This window comes from Carcharodon carcharias, chromosome 25, assembly GCF_017639515.1.
Source record: "Carcharodon carcharias isolate sCarCar2 chromosome 25, sCarCar2.pri, whole genome shotgun sequence".
In the NCBI taxonomy this organism is placed as follows: domain Eukaryota; kingdom Metazoa; phylum Chordata; class Chondrichthyes; order Lamniformes; family Lamnidae; genus Carcharodon; species Carcharodon carcharias.
Genome location: NC_054491.1, coordinates 36,287,051 through 36,304,107, shown reverse-complemented (window position 1 = coordinate 36,304,107; position 17,057 = coordinate 36,287,051).

The following is a 17,057-nucleotide window of genomic DNA, read 5'->3' as shown; positions in this document are numbered from 1 at the left end:
AAAGCCAAACCAAATATAAGAAGTGGAAGAGCCACAGGAAAAACAAATAACCTTCCTCGGGAAAGTTAATGAAACAGAAAATAATTACTGGAGCATTAAACCAGAGGTGGTCGGACACCCCACAGAGTTTAAATTAGACACAGGCACAGATGTTTCAGTATTATCTGATGAAGTAAAGTGGCTTAAATATATCACACTACAGCCATCATCCATCCAGTTACAAAGTGCAGGAGGGACTACACTGAAAGTAATAGGTCAACAATTGGCAAGGTTAAGATACAAGGATAAAGAAGTCATTGAACCTCTGTATGTCATACAGAACCAAGAGTCATCATTATTAATCAGGAAAGCATGCTTACAATTGAGGCTGATCTACAAGGATGATGAAATTGCTGATGAACAGTCCAATAACATATTCAGGAATGAATTCCCAACATTATTTTCAGGCTTAGGAAAGCTAAAGACAGAATATTGTGTAACCCTAAGGGCTGATGCTAAGACAATTTTGCTCTTTACGCCAAGGAACATCCCTCACCCACTCTTAGTCAAGAGCGAGATTGAGTACATGCTAGAGCAGGGGGCTATCTCTCCCGTAACCATACCAACAAAGTAATCTTCTGGAATGATCACTGTACCAAAGCCTAAGAATCTATGTGGACTTGACTCAACTTAAACAAATCAGGAGAATATGAGATTGACCCGATGGCCTCAGTGGATGAAAGTCTTGCCAAATTAGCAAAAAGTTACCCTGTTTACCAAATTATATGCAAACAGTGACTTTTGACAGTTTCCTCTGGACAAATAATCTAGTCACTGACCATTTTTATAATGCCATTCAACACTGGTTGTTTTAACAGGTTACCACTCAGAATTGCTTCTGCAGCAGAGATATTCCGAAGAACAATGTCCCAGGCCCTGGAAGACATTGGAAGGAGTAATATACTATATAGATGACGTACTCATACACGGTTCATCGAAGGAAGAACATGACCATTGAGGGGTAGCAATCTTCAGAGTTCTACAGGAAGCAGGTTTGACATTGAACAAGACATGTGAATTTGCAAAGCCAATGATAAAATTCTTAGTGCACATTGTGCTATCTTCAGTAATAACAGCCGACCCACAGCAATCCAAGGGGTATTAGAGAGTTCCCACAGCCTAGGAGTATCCCAGAGTTGCAAAATTGCCTTGGGATGGTCAACCAAGTAGGTACGTTCCTACCAAACTTGACAGAAAACAATGAGCCATTGAGGCAGCTGTTGAGACAAGGTGGAGCTGGAACATGGGCCAGCAAAATGCTTTTGACAAGATCAAAAATCTTCTAATTTCACCTAAAATTCTAGTACATAACAATCATAGCAGCAGAAGCATCACCTACAGGTTTGGATGCAATTTTCTTTCAAGTTCAGGAAGATGGAAAAAGCAGATTGGTTTATTATGTCTCAAGATCACTTACGAAGACTGAGAAAATGTATGCAACTACAGAGAATGAACCATTGGCAGCAACATGGGCGTGCAAGATTATGTGATTATGTGATGTAATTAAGGTTTAAAATTGAAACCACCCACAAGCCTTTGGTTACTCTTCTTAACCTAAAGGAGATTGCAAAAATGCCACCTAGAACTCAACGCTTCAGACTCAGAATATTGAGGAACGATACTGTGACTGAGTATGTTCAAGGGAAGTAGCAGATAACAGCAGGTGCAATGAAATACTGTGGATGCTGGTGATCTGAAATAAAAACAGAATGTGCTAGAAAAACTCAGCTGGTCTGGCAGCATTTGTAGAGACAGCGGAAGCATTGTCAAGAATATGAGTGACACGAGTCAAACTGGAATATTAGAATTCCATTGAGAAAGTGGAAGTGTATACTTCACTCATTACCAAACATTCACCAGCCATTGAGAAGACATTACAAGAAGTTAAGCAAGCACAACAGTAGGATGATGAATGCGTCCAAATAAAGGAATATCGCCAGAGTGGATGGTCAGATAACAACCCAATATTACGCCAGTACTTTGAACAGAGAAAGCATCTCACAATCATTGGTGATTTCTTAGTTCTCAATGACAAACTAGTCAGCCCGAAAACACTGCGACTTGACATTCTCCAAAAATTACATAAAGGTCACTTGGGGATGGCAAAATGCCAAGTTACAGCCCAGCAGTCAGTCTGGTGGCCAGGTATTAATCGTTCAATAGAAGAACTAATCTTGAATTGCCTTACGTGTGCAGTAAATAGCCAACAGCAGATTGAACTACTGCCACCCTCCACTTTTTCATTGAGGCTACGGGGCCTGGGAATGGATTGATTTGTTTTTAAAGGCAAAGCATTTATCATCGTCATTGATTACTACTCTAGATGGATTGAAGTGAACAGATTGCACAGCATCACAGCAGAGGCAGTCATTCAATCACTGAAGAGAATCTTCTGGACACATGGCATCCCGGATGTCGTAGTGTCAGAAAATAGTCCTCACAAATTATTCCATAACTTTGCACAGGAATACGGTTTCATGCATGTGACTAGTTCGCCTAGTCTTCAGTCAAATGGAGTTCAGAAAAAAGAGTTCAAACAGCGAGGAATTATGAAAAAGAACAAAGATATTAACTTAGTCCTTCATTGTTATAGAACCTCGCTGCTAAAAAATGGGTTCTCATCATCTGATGGGAAGACAGCTGAAAACACAACTTCCAGCTCTACAACAAAGACCACAACCTAACATCACCTCAGATGATCATGAGAAAGTTAAAAAGTGTGAGGAGCAGCAAAGAAGCAATCACACTCATAACTTTGACTTCAGGCACAGGGCCCTAGACTTGGAAGTGCTACAACCCAGAGAGAGATAGTGGATACGAGACCAACGGAGAGAAGGCATTATAATAGAAAGAGCTCCGCAACCAAGATCTTATGAATTGAGATGGACCAGGGAAATATAAGGAGGAACTGAAAAACCTCAATATCCTTGGAAAGGAAGCCAATTGAAACTTGAGCTTACTATTCAGATCCTGACAGAGATAAGGAATCAGAAACAAGGGAAAGATCTACAGCCGCCCAGGAGAAGGGCATTCATATCAAACAATGAGAGATTGCAGATAGTCCTCAGCCTCAGCATCAGATCAGAAAAAGACCAGGGAGATTAGTCAAGGCACCTCAGAGACTAACCCTGTGAAATCTGAGGATTTGCTGGGGACATGTAGACTGTTCATAATTGGGGTAAAGACTTGGGGGGAGATGTAGAGTAAATGGTAACATCAGAAGCACATGACCAAGTAACAATGTCACATGATCAAGTAACAATGTTACATGACCAAGTAACAATGTCACATGACCAAGTAACAATGTCACATGATCAAGTAACAATGTCACATGATCAAGTAACAATGTCACATGACCAAGTAACAATGTCACATGACCAAGTAACAGAGACTTGGAGGGAAGCAGAAGTCCAATCTTGAGTAGAGTAACTGTATCATACATAGAGCTCTAAATAAATAACTAATAAACTACTATCTTAAGTAGCTTTCTTAGGAACGTAGTCAAACTCTGAAGAACCCCATCTAGACCCCGAGCACAAGACGAAATACAAGGGATATCTTAATTCACCTGACAGGTCGTCAGAGCCTAGGTTTAATATCTCATGCAAAAGACAGCAACTCTGACAGTGCAGCTGTCTCACAGTACTGCAGTAGAGTGCCAGAACTCACAACCTTCTGACTCTGAGGTGAGAGTACTACGCCTGAGCCATGCCCGAATAGTAAAACTCAATTTCAGGGCAACGTTCTGAAATCCCTCGCAGGTCTCTGTGAAGGTGCTGACTGGTGTTTAGGAAATGCATCCACAGGCATCATGTCCACTGGCACCTTGTCCCAATGGACACATTACAGGCAGAAGGGCAGGCAGTGAATGGTAGCAGGCGATTTGACCGTAATGGGCATCACAGCTAAGCTCAGTGTCCACCCTCGTGCACTTTGTCAGTGATGGTCAAACTCAGTGATGCCTCTTGGCTTGCCTGGCACAGTGAATGAGAAGGTCACTCACTGATGGAGTAGGAGTGCTTGTGGGACAATCAGAGGAAGGTACGCCAAATGTTTCCATTTCCATTTCCTTGCTGACGACGCTGAAGTTAATGACGAGCCCTATTTCGATCAGTTAACAGTAAAGGTCAGTGATCACTTCAGAGCCAGTACAACACTCGGTGAGATTAGTATCTTAAAATTTGACACTGCTTGAGGTTGATCCCCAGGTATTTACTATCTGCTTCCCCCATTTTTATTTTCTACCTTTTGTAGATCCTCCCACACCATGCAGTATTTGCAGGCCCATATGAGACAAGAAATGAACCTATCAGTGTCATTGAGGCCTGAGGGAGTGAATGCAATCTCCTACCATATCTCCTCCTTTAAAAGGATGAAGCACCCCCATCTCCACCTTCTGCTATTCCATTGGCTTTAACCAAAGAATCAAGGGCACAAGCCATAAGTACCCCTCACTGGCACTGCCCGTATGCCCCTACCAGCACATCTGTCTTGGCTGACATGCTGATTGAAATATGAGGTGATAATAGGAGGTGATATCTCTCAGATAAAATGTTAAACTGAGGCCTCGTCTGCCCTCTCAGGTGGATGTAACTATTTCAAAGAGGAGCAGGGGAGTGATCCCTGGTGTTCTGGCCAATCTCTCAATCAGCGTCATAAAAACAGACTACCTGTTAATATCATTTTGCTCTTTGTGGGAGATTGCTGTGTGCAAATTAGCTATCACATTTCCTGCATTATAACATTGACTACACTTTAAAAATACTTAATTGGCTGCATGGCACTTTGGGATGCCCTGAGGTAGTGAAAGGTGATATATGAATACAAATCTTTCTTTCTTACTATCCCCAGTCTCACTGTGCTGGGGAACAGCAAGCCATGCTCCCTCTGCTGATGGCTTACCTTAGATGAGAAATCTTAGACCCTTTACTGAGAGAATCAAGCTAAGTTTAATTATTGAACTTCACTATAATTGTCAGGCCAATTCAACTCTTCTTAATTGGTACTTATTAAGAACAAGAATTGGGAACAACATTTTAACATGAGAGGCGCGCATATAGCAAGAGAGTGAGGGTGATGAAGGATGAGGAAGGGAGTAACACAAAATGGGACATCAGTTTAGCAGAAAGCCCAGACATCCTTCACTTTGACTGTCCGCCTGTGTCCCTCTCTGTGCCTGTGTCTGTCCCTCTGAGTGCCTTTGCTCTCCTGTGTCAATCTGTGTCTGTCTGCTTCTCTGTGTATCTGCTTCTCTGTGTATCTCTCTTCATCTCTGTCCCACTCTGTCCCTGTTTCCTTCCATCCTTCTATGTCTCTGTCCCTCTATGTCCCTCTGTTTCTCTGTGTCTCTGTCCCTTTGTTTCTCTGTGTATGTATCCCTCTCCCTCTGTTTCTCTGTCTCTGTCCCTTTGTTTCTGTGTGTGTATCCCTCTCCCTCTGTTTCTCTGTCTCTGTCCCTTTGTTTCTGTGTGTGTGTGTATCCCTCTCCCTCTGTTTCTCTGTCTCTGTCCCTTTGTTTCTGTGTGTGTATCTCTCTCTCTCTCTGTTTCTGTGTCTCTGTCACTGTCTTTTTCTTCGTCCTTTTTGTCTCCCTGCCCCTCTTTTCCTTACTCAATCTCTATTTTCCTTTGTCTCTCTCTCTGTCACTTTCACTACCTTTATCCTTTTCTCCTTTCATGTCTCTTCCTTTCTCTGTGCCACTCTTTCTCATTCTTACTTATCATATCTCTCTCCTTGCCTAATTCTAGCTCTTCCTCATTCCCTTTTTCTGTATCCCTCTTTTTCTCTATCTTCCATCATCCACCATCTCTCTCTCCCTTTTTCGCCCATCCTCTGTCTCTCTTTTCGTCAATCCCGCTCTGTCTCTCTGTCTCTCTCTCACCCCCCCTCTCCTTCTCCTCTCTGAATGTGGAGTAATCGATCTCAGACGGAGAGTAAATGCATAACTGCTCCTTAAAGAAGTGAAAACTGTAACATAAACATCAAATGGAACAGGTTGAGGCTGAGGAGCAATGGCCCAAGAAAGTGTCACATGAGTGTTTATTTGAAAAGCTCAACATTTGAAAAAGAATAAAACACTGTTAGTTAATGAGTTGGGGAAAAGGGAAAAGATTTATGCTCAACAGTTCATTTAACAGACTGTGCAGTTGACAGTTCAGCAAATGAGGAACGAAGCCCACTGGTAATAGCGAACGTGTCAGTGTTTTGTTAAGTCAATTCCACTTGGGATAATTCAACATTATTAAACTGACGTTTTTTCACAAAAGCTTTTCTTGGAGTGACTGCCCTTCCCCTCCCTGTGCTGTACCCCACACAAACTGATATTTATGCAGACTCCTTGGTCTGTGTTCACACATCACCACGTGGGATCGCTTTAAAATTAATTAATTCCCGCATCACTTTGTCCTGGACTGACCGTGTCAAACTCCACTGACTGACTGAGGTCTTACTTTTAAAGAGCCCATTGTCTTGCAATGGGACTGGAGGGGGGGTTATGGGGGAGTTATTATTTAAAAAGTTACATTTAAAACATTTGAAAATTTAGTGCCCATCGATGTGAGGGAGATCAAAGCTACATAGGGACAGGAGGAGGCCATTTAGCACCTCCAGACTGTTCTGCCATTCATGAGATCATGGCTGATCTATGACTGACCTCCATATACCCAACCTTTCCTCATATCCCTTAATACCTTCAGGTAACAAAAATCTATCAATCTCACATTTAAAATTAACAATTGATTACATCAATTGTTATTTGTGGAAAAAATTCCAAATTTGTGCAGAAGTTCTCCTAATTTCACCCCTGATGGTCTGGCTTTGCTTTTTAGACTATGTCCCACAGACCTAAATTCTCCAGCCAAACAGAAATAGTTTCTCTCTAACTACCCGATCAGTTCCACCTAATATCTTGAGAATGTCAATCAAATCACACTTAAACTTCTAAATTCCAGGGAGTACAACACTAGTTTGTGTAATCTCTCCTCGTTCTTAACTGTTGGAGTCCCAGTGTCATTCCGGTAAGTCGACAGGCTGGTAGATTTTTGTTATATGAAAGTATTAAGGGGTATGTGGAAAAGGCGAGTTTATGGAGCTCAGTCACAGGTCAGCCATGATCTCATAAATAGCAGAACAGGCTCGAGGGGCTAAATGGCCTCCTCCTGTCCCCATGCAGCTGTATTCCGTCCCAGGCATATAGCCTTCCCAAGGTGTGGAGCCCAGACCTGCTCTCAGTAACCTCAGATGTGGTCTAATCAAGGCTTCATGTAGCTGAAGCATGACTTGTAACATAGTCCTCTAGATATAAAGACCAGCATTCCATTAGCCTTTTGGTTTATTTGAGTATCTGTTCATGACATTTTAATAATCCCAGTACCTGGGCCCTGCAAGTCTCCAAGCTGGGAATAGCAGTCACACAGGGTGAATTTTCATTCCAGGGCTCAGCCCAATACCCGAATCATTTCCATCCAGGTCATGACCCTGCACCGTGTCAGCGGCAGTGACAAGATGTAATTTTCAAAGCAGCCGCCATTAATTGGCCCAGAGACCAGTTCAACCTATTAGATGCACCGGAAAGGTTAATTTAAAAGACAAATGGCAGCCATGACTGGGCTTTCCACTGCTTTTGGAAATGGATGGACAGGGAGAGCAGAGAGCCAGCCTTGGTTTCGACAGCCATTCCTGGGCGGCCCAGTGTTTTTCCTTCAAGGTGCTGATTGAGGCTGTGGTGGACAGGAGAGCTGTACTCTTCCCTCCATTTGAAAGGCGAACTCCAACAAGCCAGGCGACCAATCAGGCATGGCTAGAGGTGGAAACAGATACCATTCCTCTCAAGGGTCCAAACACTCTCTCCTTACAAAATTAAGCTTCTCAGCTCTTGCGATGGCCATTCCGCACCACTGCATGAGCAACTGAGATTAAATCTCCTCCTTTATGCTACCTATTTACACTGCAGTCATGAGCACTAATGGCTCCCCACTGTGTTCCAGACAGCTAGGCACAAACACGTCCCAGGCCCGCCATATTTCTTCTGCTGGCCATTTGAAAATTTTAATTGTTGCTCCCCATACTCCTACCGAGCTCTACAATGAGCTCCACAGGCAATTAATTGGAGGGGGTGGGTCACTGGCTCCTTCAGGAAGCAGGAACCCTTTCCAAGAGTGCGATTTTCTGGGTCCACTTGCACCCAAACTCGTCCCCATAGGGCAACTGAAAATTCAGTGTCAGCATCAAGCAATTCCGAGCCACAGAGTGGTCATGCTCCTCCACTGTGTCGGCTTAGTTGAGTAAGATCGGTGAATCTGGTCCACATGCCCGATGTGCCAGGTGGCACATTTCACCATTCCCAGGATGCTCAGCACGAGTCTCAATACAGCCTCGGAAATTTAGCTTATTAAGTCCATTGATCTAACAAATTTAAGAAATAGGGAAATCACATTTTCATAGCAGCTTTCATGACTACAGGATGTCCCAAAGTGCTTTGCAGCCAATCAAGTGCTTTTAAAGTGAGTCAATGTTGGAAGAACAGCAGCAACCAGTTCGTGCACAGCAAGTTCCCACAAACAGCCATGTGCTAATAATAGCCACTATTGTTTGTGATGTCGATTGAGGGATAAATATTGGCCAGAACACTGGGAAGAACTCCTTTGCTCTTCTTCGAATAGTGCTGCGGGGTCTTTTACATCGACCTGAGAGGACAAGTATGACCTCTGCTTAACATCTCTTCCAATAGACAGCTTAGCCATTAACTCAAAAGGCTGGTATGCTTGTTAGGTATGCTTGGTAAGCAAGTTAGGCTTGATCTGAAGAAATGAATAGTAAATTGGTCTTTTTTTTAAAAGAAGCATTAATTTTTCATTGTGTTTTTGTACCTGGATTTTTCTCTGTTGCTGCGGAGCGACCATTTTTACATCCAACATTTTGCATTAGACTTTTTTATGCAGTGTTTGGAAAAGAGGCATCAATTGGACAGGGCACTGAACCTTAAATAGGTGTCAGGGCTTCTAAGAATACAGGGCCTAATAGCTGGCAAAGATGCGGCTATTCCTTGTGTGAGTTTATGCCAGTGTAGCATGCCTAACAATTGTTGGCTCAAGGTATAACTTATCACATCACAAGCTATTTGTATGGCCCAGCACAAAGTATCTTCAGCTTCTTTTTGTGAAAGGCTGGGCAGGAAAGGGAACAGATTGTTCCAATTCTTTGCAAGCTCCCTCACTGCAGCTCACCATTTTGGTTTGCTGGTAAAATTATGAACAGGAACTTCCGCAGAGACACCTCTGCTTTTAGCTTACCCAGTTGAATGGAGTTTCCAGTGGACCCCTGATGATGTTATTGCGACAGAGCAGGGAAAACGCAAGGAAAGCTCACTAATTAATAGGGCACCCTGTTTAAGGTGTTGGTTACAGTCCAGTAGATCTGAAGAAGTCTTCATTGTTACACATAGGTTAACCATAAACCTTTATTGACTCTTAGAACTATTTACAATTAAACAGTAAAGGGTACAAGCTAAGAGCTGTCTCCGTGATTTGGCTCTGTCCAACATTATACTGACCTTGGGTGCAGGTTATGTGCTCTCTTACATCACTGTGTGAGTACTGTGCTCAGTCCCACATTCACCCTATAGGTGCCAGACACTTTTACTACACCTCCCCACAAGTCTTTATCCAATGTATTTTAAGTGATTATGGCTTACCTTATATCTTACATTGTTATTACTATCACACATTTACATTGTCACTACTACATTATCACTACCACATCTCCCTGCTTCAAGTCCTTGAATTTAAAGGTTCAGGTTGTCTGGAGGCCTTTATAACCCTTCCATATCTGGTTCAACTACTGTCGGAGGTATGGTAGGCTCCGTCACTGCTGGTTCTTCCTGTAGGTTTGGAAGTAATTTTGGCATCTGGGTATATTTTCATCCTTTTCTTCCATTCTTTCGTGTTTAACCACACTAGGTCGGTTTGGCTGTTGTACTGATCAGTGGTTGCTACCCTAACTCATTTCTTGCTGGGTGGATGAACATTTTGCTCATCTCCTTGTCATTTCCTTTGCTTCTTCATGTGTCTCATTGTGACATACGTGGAAGTTTACGTTACAAAAATGAAACCTTCTTTCCCAGTTGTTTCACAATTTTATGCAAGTTTTGAGTAAATGTCCTCTCTTCCAGTTGTTTTTCAAGTTTATGAATCTTTTCATTCAGCTCAGCGACAACTCTGGTAAATTCAGTTGTCTTTGTTTCAGGATTATCTGCGGAACTCTTATAAAAGTTTGACAACTTCTCTTGGGCATTCAGTCCTGTTCAGAATCTTTCTCCCGTGGTCACTGACTGCTCCTTAGACTCTTTCAATCCACTCGTTAGACCATCAGTCTGTTTTGTAGAATTTTTCTGATCTGCTTTCAAAGTCTGGATTTGCTCTTCCATATTGTGTATCTCAACCTTCATGTTGTCCAGATTGGACTGAAGTTCAAGCACTTCATCAGTTTTGGTTGTTAATTCTGCCTTCAAGCAATTGTTCTGATGCATCAGCAACTCTTTCTCCTGTTCCACAATGCTTACTAGCAACTTCTGATGCTTGAAGTTCATTAAGGTTTAATTAAAGATGTATCTCTGTTGAATTTGTTTCTACAACTTAGTCATTTAAGTGTTTCACATCCTCTTTCAAGTGTTCTACTTCCAATGAGCAAAATTCCAGTGTTCTCATCAGTTCTCGTTTTTCTTTTACAAACTCATCTTTCATATGTGAAAGTTGGTTCACTTTTTCTTTAGCAGAGCATAATTCCTCTGCGCTATCCTTTGCGCTCACATTCTGTAATTGCACTTCTGCCAATTGTTTCTGAGACTCTTCATTCTCTTTTGTGAGAAGTCCTACTTGCTCCTGTCATTCTGGGTTCTTAACTTTCATCTCTTCATATATATCTTTGGAAATGTAATGATTTTACGAGTTTTCTTCCAAATGTCCACCCATTTTCTTCAGCTATGTAATCTCTTTCTTCTGCCTCTTGGCTTCATCCTGGAATGTAAAACATTTCTGAGTCTTCCCTGCCAACTGGTTTTATAGTTTTTTGAAGGCTGCAACTTTTTTGAGTGCATTTTCTGCCTGTTGTTGTATCTGGCTCTATTTCTGCTTGAGTTTTCCCAACTCCTGCTTCAATTTGCCAACAATGGAATTCAGAGTTACTATTTTTGTCTGGTACTTTTGTGACCCCTCATAAATTTGCTTGTTCAGATCTCGAACAAACTGGTTCATTGAAGACTTTAGTTTATCTTACATTTTCAAAGGTATATACTCAGCTTGAATTTTGTGTTTCAAATCTTCTAACTCAGCTTTGTTGTGAACATTTTCCAACCTTATTTCATTTTCCTTTTGCAGAATTTGGATTTCATCAAATAGCTTTCCTTCCTTCACAGTCAGCTGCTTGCTCCACACTACCACTTGCTAATGCAGTTCAGGTAATCTGTTCGGGTTTCCAAAAAGATATATTTTTGGGATTTAGGGCAAGTTCTTTGTGTTGCTGGCACTCTTGTGTGGTTTGGTCAGATAACGTCTTTTGTCCTTTTGTAGCTTTACTAAGGGTTTTCTATCACTCTTTTTAAGCTCTCTGTGCTCCATAACTTGAAGAATAAAATATTCATCAAAGGCTTTTAAAATTTCATCAAAGCTGGTTGAGGGTTCATCAATGCACTGCATTAGGATTACTTCATCTGCAAGTTCACCAAAAAGGTATTAATCTGGACTTTTTCTGACTTTCCATTTCGATCTGAAGTATTTCAGAAATATTTTTCTCCAGGATGCCCAATTTTTCATTAGGTTTGGCCCTTTGATAAGTCCAAATCGTCCTGGATTAATAGAATTCTGATCCATGGTTAAAAATGTAAAGATATTAAGTTCTGCGTTGAGCTTTCTGAATTCCAAGATGACATTGCAGTTCAATTGGTGACAAACGGATTTCCCACATCAGTTTTAGTGGGCCCCACTAAAATGGTGATTGCACGTAGCTTGAAAAACATATTTTCAACAATGGCTGCCTGGATAGACTGCCTGCAGAGTTCCCTTACTCATTAAAGTCGCAAATTTGTCAAATTCTGGCTTTTGCTTTCTCTCAGCTTAGTTTAGAATCACGATTCTCCCAGATTATTTGATTAATTATTTTATCGGTTTCCAAGCAAACTCGGTGCCACACGTTCAGGTGCCAACTTGGGAATCAGGTTTTAGCAACGGGCTTTTTTCAAAGTGCATTTCTGACTCTGAACTGTTGAAATGTTTCTCAGGACTTGCTGTAGCCTGGAGTTTTAAAAGAGTTAGCTCATATCTACAAGGTCTGCTGGTTCTGCATGCTGGGATTAGGACCTGGACTTCCAAAGGAAATTCAATGGAGTCTTCTGATGTGGTAAGGAATTTTAAATTTCGGCCCTCAGATTCCAAGTCTTTGTTTGGAGCTTTTTCCTGGTGATTTTCCTCTATGCCTCTGCTTTTCAAGCTGCTTTTCAGGTCAGATTGCTTTAAGATAGCAGATACTCAGGAAGGCTGTGGAGTAGTGGTATTGTCTCTGGTCTAGTAATAACCCAGCGACCCAGGGTAATGCTCTGGGGACCTGGGTTCAAATTCAATAAAAATCTGGAATTGAAACTCTAATGATGACTATGAAACCATCTTCAATTGTTGTAAAAACCCATCTGGTTCATTAATGCCCCTTTGGTAAGGAAATCTGCTGTCCTTACCCGGTCTGGCCTACATATGACTCCAGACCCACAACAATGTGATTGATACTTAACTGCCTTCTGAAAGGGCCTGGCAAGCTACTCAGTTGTATCAATCTGCTAGGAAGTCTAAAAGCAATGGAACTGGTCAGACCACCCGGCATCAACCTAGGCACCAGAAACAACAACGGCAAACTCAGCCCTGTCGACCCTGCAAAGTCCTCCTTACTAACATTTGGGGCTAGTGCCAAAGTTGGGAGAGCTATCTCGCAGACTAGTCAAGCAACAGACTGACATACAGACAACAGACTAACCTTACAGAATCATACCTTACAGACAATGTCCCAGGCACCAACATCACTATCCCTGTGTGTGTCCTATCCCACCAGCAGCAGAGGTGGTGGCACAGCGGTATACAGTTCGGAGGGAGTTGCCCTTGGAGCTCTCAACATTGACTCCGGACACCATGGAGCCTCATGTTTTCAGGTCAAACATGGGCAAGGAAACGTCCTGCTGATTACTATGTAACGTGCCCACCAACCCCCCACCCACCTCAGCTGGTGAATCAATACACCATCACGTTAAACACCACCTGGAGGAGGCACTGAGGTTGGAAAAGTCACAGAACGTACTCTGGGCGGGGAACTTTGGCTCAGTAGCATCACTACAAACTGAGCTGGCTGAATCCTAAAGGACATAGCTTCTAGACTGGGTCTGTGCAGGTGGTGAGGGAACCAACAAGAGGGAAAAACATACTTGACCTCATCCTCACTGCCCTGCCTGCCACAGATGCATCTGTCCATGACAGTACGGGTAAGAGTGACCACCACACAGTCCTTGTGAGGACGAAGTCCTGTCCTCATATGGAGGATACCCTCCATCGTGTTGTGTGGCACTACATGGAACCCCATGCTAAATGGAATAGATTTCTAGCAACAGACTGGGCATCCATGAGGCACTGTGGACCATCAACAGCAGCAGAATTGTACTCAACCACAATCTGTAACCTCATTGCCTGGCATATCCCCCACTCTATCATTACCACTAAGCCAGAAGATCAACCCTGGTTCAATGAAGAGTGCTGGAGGGCATGCCAGGAGCAGCACCAGGCATACCTAAAAATGAGGTGTCAACCTGGTGAAGCTACAACACAGGACTACTTGCATACCAAACACCAGAAGCAGCAAGTGATAGAGCTAAGCAATTCCACACCAATGGATCAGATCTAAGCTCTGCAGTCCTGCCACATCCGGGCGTGAATGGTGCTGGACAATTAAAAACTTAATGGAGGAGGAGGCTCCACAAATATCCCCAACCTCAAATGGAGAAGTCCAACACATCAGTGCAAAAGATAAGACTGAAGCATTTGCTACAATCCTCAGCCAGAAGTGTCGAGTGGATTATCCATCTTGGCCTCCTCCGGAGGTCCCCAGCATCACAGATACCAGAAATCAGCCAATTTGATTCATCCCACATGATATCAAGAAGCAGCTGAAGGCACTGGATACTGCAAAGCAATGGGCCCTGACAATATTCTGCCAATAGTACTGGACTTGTGCTCTAGAACTAGCCATGCCCATAGCCAAGCTGTTCCAGTACAGCTACAACACTGGCATCTACCAGGCTATGTGGAAAATTGCCTAGGTATGTCCTGTACACAAAAAGCAGGACAAATCCAACCCGATCAATTACCACCCCATCAGTCTACTCTCAATCATCAACAAAGTGATGGAAAAGGTCATTAACAGTGCTATCAAGCGGCATTTGCTTAGCAATAACCTGCTCACTGACGCTCAGTTTGGGTTCCACCAGGGTCACTCAGCTTCTGACCTCATTACAGCCTTGGTTCAAACATGGACAAAAGGGCTGAACTCCCAAGGTGAGGTGAGAGTGATTGCCCTTGACATCAAGGAGCATTTGACCGTGTGTATCATCAAAGTTCCCTAGCAAAATTGGAGTCAATGTGAATCAGGGGGAAAACTCTCCACTGGTTGATTCATACCTAGCACAAAGGAATATGGTTGTGGTTGTTGGAGGTCAGTCATCTTAGTTCCAGGACATCACTGCAGGAGTTCCTCAGGGTAGTGTCCTCGGCCCAACCATCTTCAACTGCTTCATCAATGACCTTCCTTCCATCATAAGATCAGAAGTGAGGATGTTCGTTGATGATTGAACAATGGTCAGCACCATTCATGACTCCTCAGCTACTGAAGCAGTCCATGTCCAAATGCAGCAAGACCTGGACAATATTCAGGCTTGGGCTGGCAAGTGGCAAGTAACATTCCTGCCACACAAGTGCCAGGCAATGAACATCTCCCATAAGAGAGAATCTAACCATTGCCCCTTGATATTCAATGGCATTACCATCACTGAATCCCCCACTAGCAACATCCTGGGGGTTATCATTGACCAGAAATTGAACTAGACTAGCCACATAAATACAGTGGCTACAAAAGCAGGTCAGAAGCTAGGAATCCTGTGATGAGTAACCCATCTCCTGACTCCCCAAAGCCTGTCCACCATCTACAAGGCACAAGTCAGGAGTGTAACGAAATACTCTCCACTTACCTGGATGAGTGCAGGTCCAACAACACTCAAGAAGCTTGACCCATCCAGAACAAATGAAGCCTGCTCGGTTGGCACCCCATCCACAAATATTCACTCTCTCCACCACCAACGCTCAGCAACAGCAGTAGTGTGTACCATCTACAAGGTGTACTGCAGGAATTCACCCAAGATTCCTGTGATAGCACCTTCCAAACCCACAACCACTACTATCTAGGACAAGAACAGTAAACACATGGGAACACCACCGCCTGGTCCAAGCCACTCACCATCCTGACTTGGAAATATATCACTGTTCCTTTACTGTTGCTGGGCCAAATCCTGGAACTCCCTCCCTAACAGCACTGTGTGTGTATCTACACCACATGGACTACAGCGGTTCAAGAAGGCAGCTCACCACCACCTTCTCAAGGGCAATTAGGGATGGGCAATAAATGCTGGCCAAGCCAGCGAAGTCCACATCCCATGAATAGATTTTTAAAAAGCAGAAAATGTCCTCATTCACCCACAGATGCTGAGAAGGAACTTGGATTTGTTTACAAACTTTCACAACATCCCCAAAGTGTTGCATAACGATTGAAGTAATTCTGAAGTGTGGTTATTGTTATTAGGAGGACAATAGTCAATTTGCGCAAACACCCCTGAGATAAGTGATCAGATAATCTAAAAAGAGAAAAGATTTGCATTTGTATAGCACCTTTCATGACTTCAGGATGTCCAAAAACACATGACAGCCAATGAAATAGGTGAATGAAATAGCCAATACAATGTGACAGCCAATTTGCACACATCAAGCTCCCACAACCTGATTATCCGTTTTTAGTGATGTTAATTGAAGAACAAAGATTGACCATGTGATAACTCTCGTGATCTTCTTCGAAATAGTGCCATTGCATCTTTAGGAGAGCAGGTTTTAGTTTAATCTGTTTTAATGGCATTAATTGAGAGATATTGCCCAGGAGGCCAGGGAGAACTCCCTTGCTCTTCTTCAAATCAAAGTTTACGTTCACCTGAACAGGTAAATAGGGCCTTGGTTTAATGGCTTATGTCACAGACAGAATGTGCATCTCTCTTACTGCTCATGATCAATATGTTTTGTACCGAAAGTGATGTGTTCACTTACCCTTGGAGGGCATCTCCCAATTAAATATTTCAGCAGCAAGCTTTTGTGTACTTAAAGATAAAGAAGGTTATTTATTCTCACAAACTTACCCAAAATTAAACCTAATATCAGACACACTCATTCTGACACACATACGCACACAAAGATTAGATACATGTAAAGGTCATGTACTTTTACAGATCACAGTTATCTCAATCTCTGTTTTATGATCACTGCTTGGCAGGCCTGGATGGTTTTTATGCTTTAAAATTGAAGGGAGTGTCTTGTAAAGTGAAGAGTCCACAGAAGGTTGTAAGGTTTCTTGTAGTTGAATAGTTAGGTTGGTTCTCAGACAAACTTTAAAGTGGAACAGGTTTATGGGGGAGTCCTTTTCTCTGTTGGGATCTCCCACTTTCAATGTATTGCTGTTTATTACCTAGGCTTTTGATGACTTGCAGTTATTTCATGATCTGGCCTTCTGACCAACTGATAACTAGCTGCAAACAGCTCTTAGTTGATTTTTTAAAGCAGACAAAACATGGCTGTCCCCATGTGGCTTTTGAGCAGTTCAAGTCCTTTTCCAAACAAGGGGTGGTGTTTATGTTGATTTCACATTGTGTGTTGTGGGTTAGTGGCGGCTTAAATGTTGTG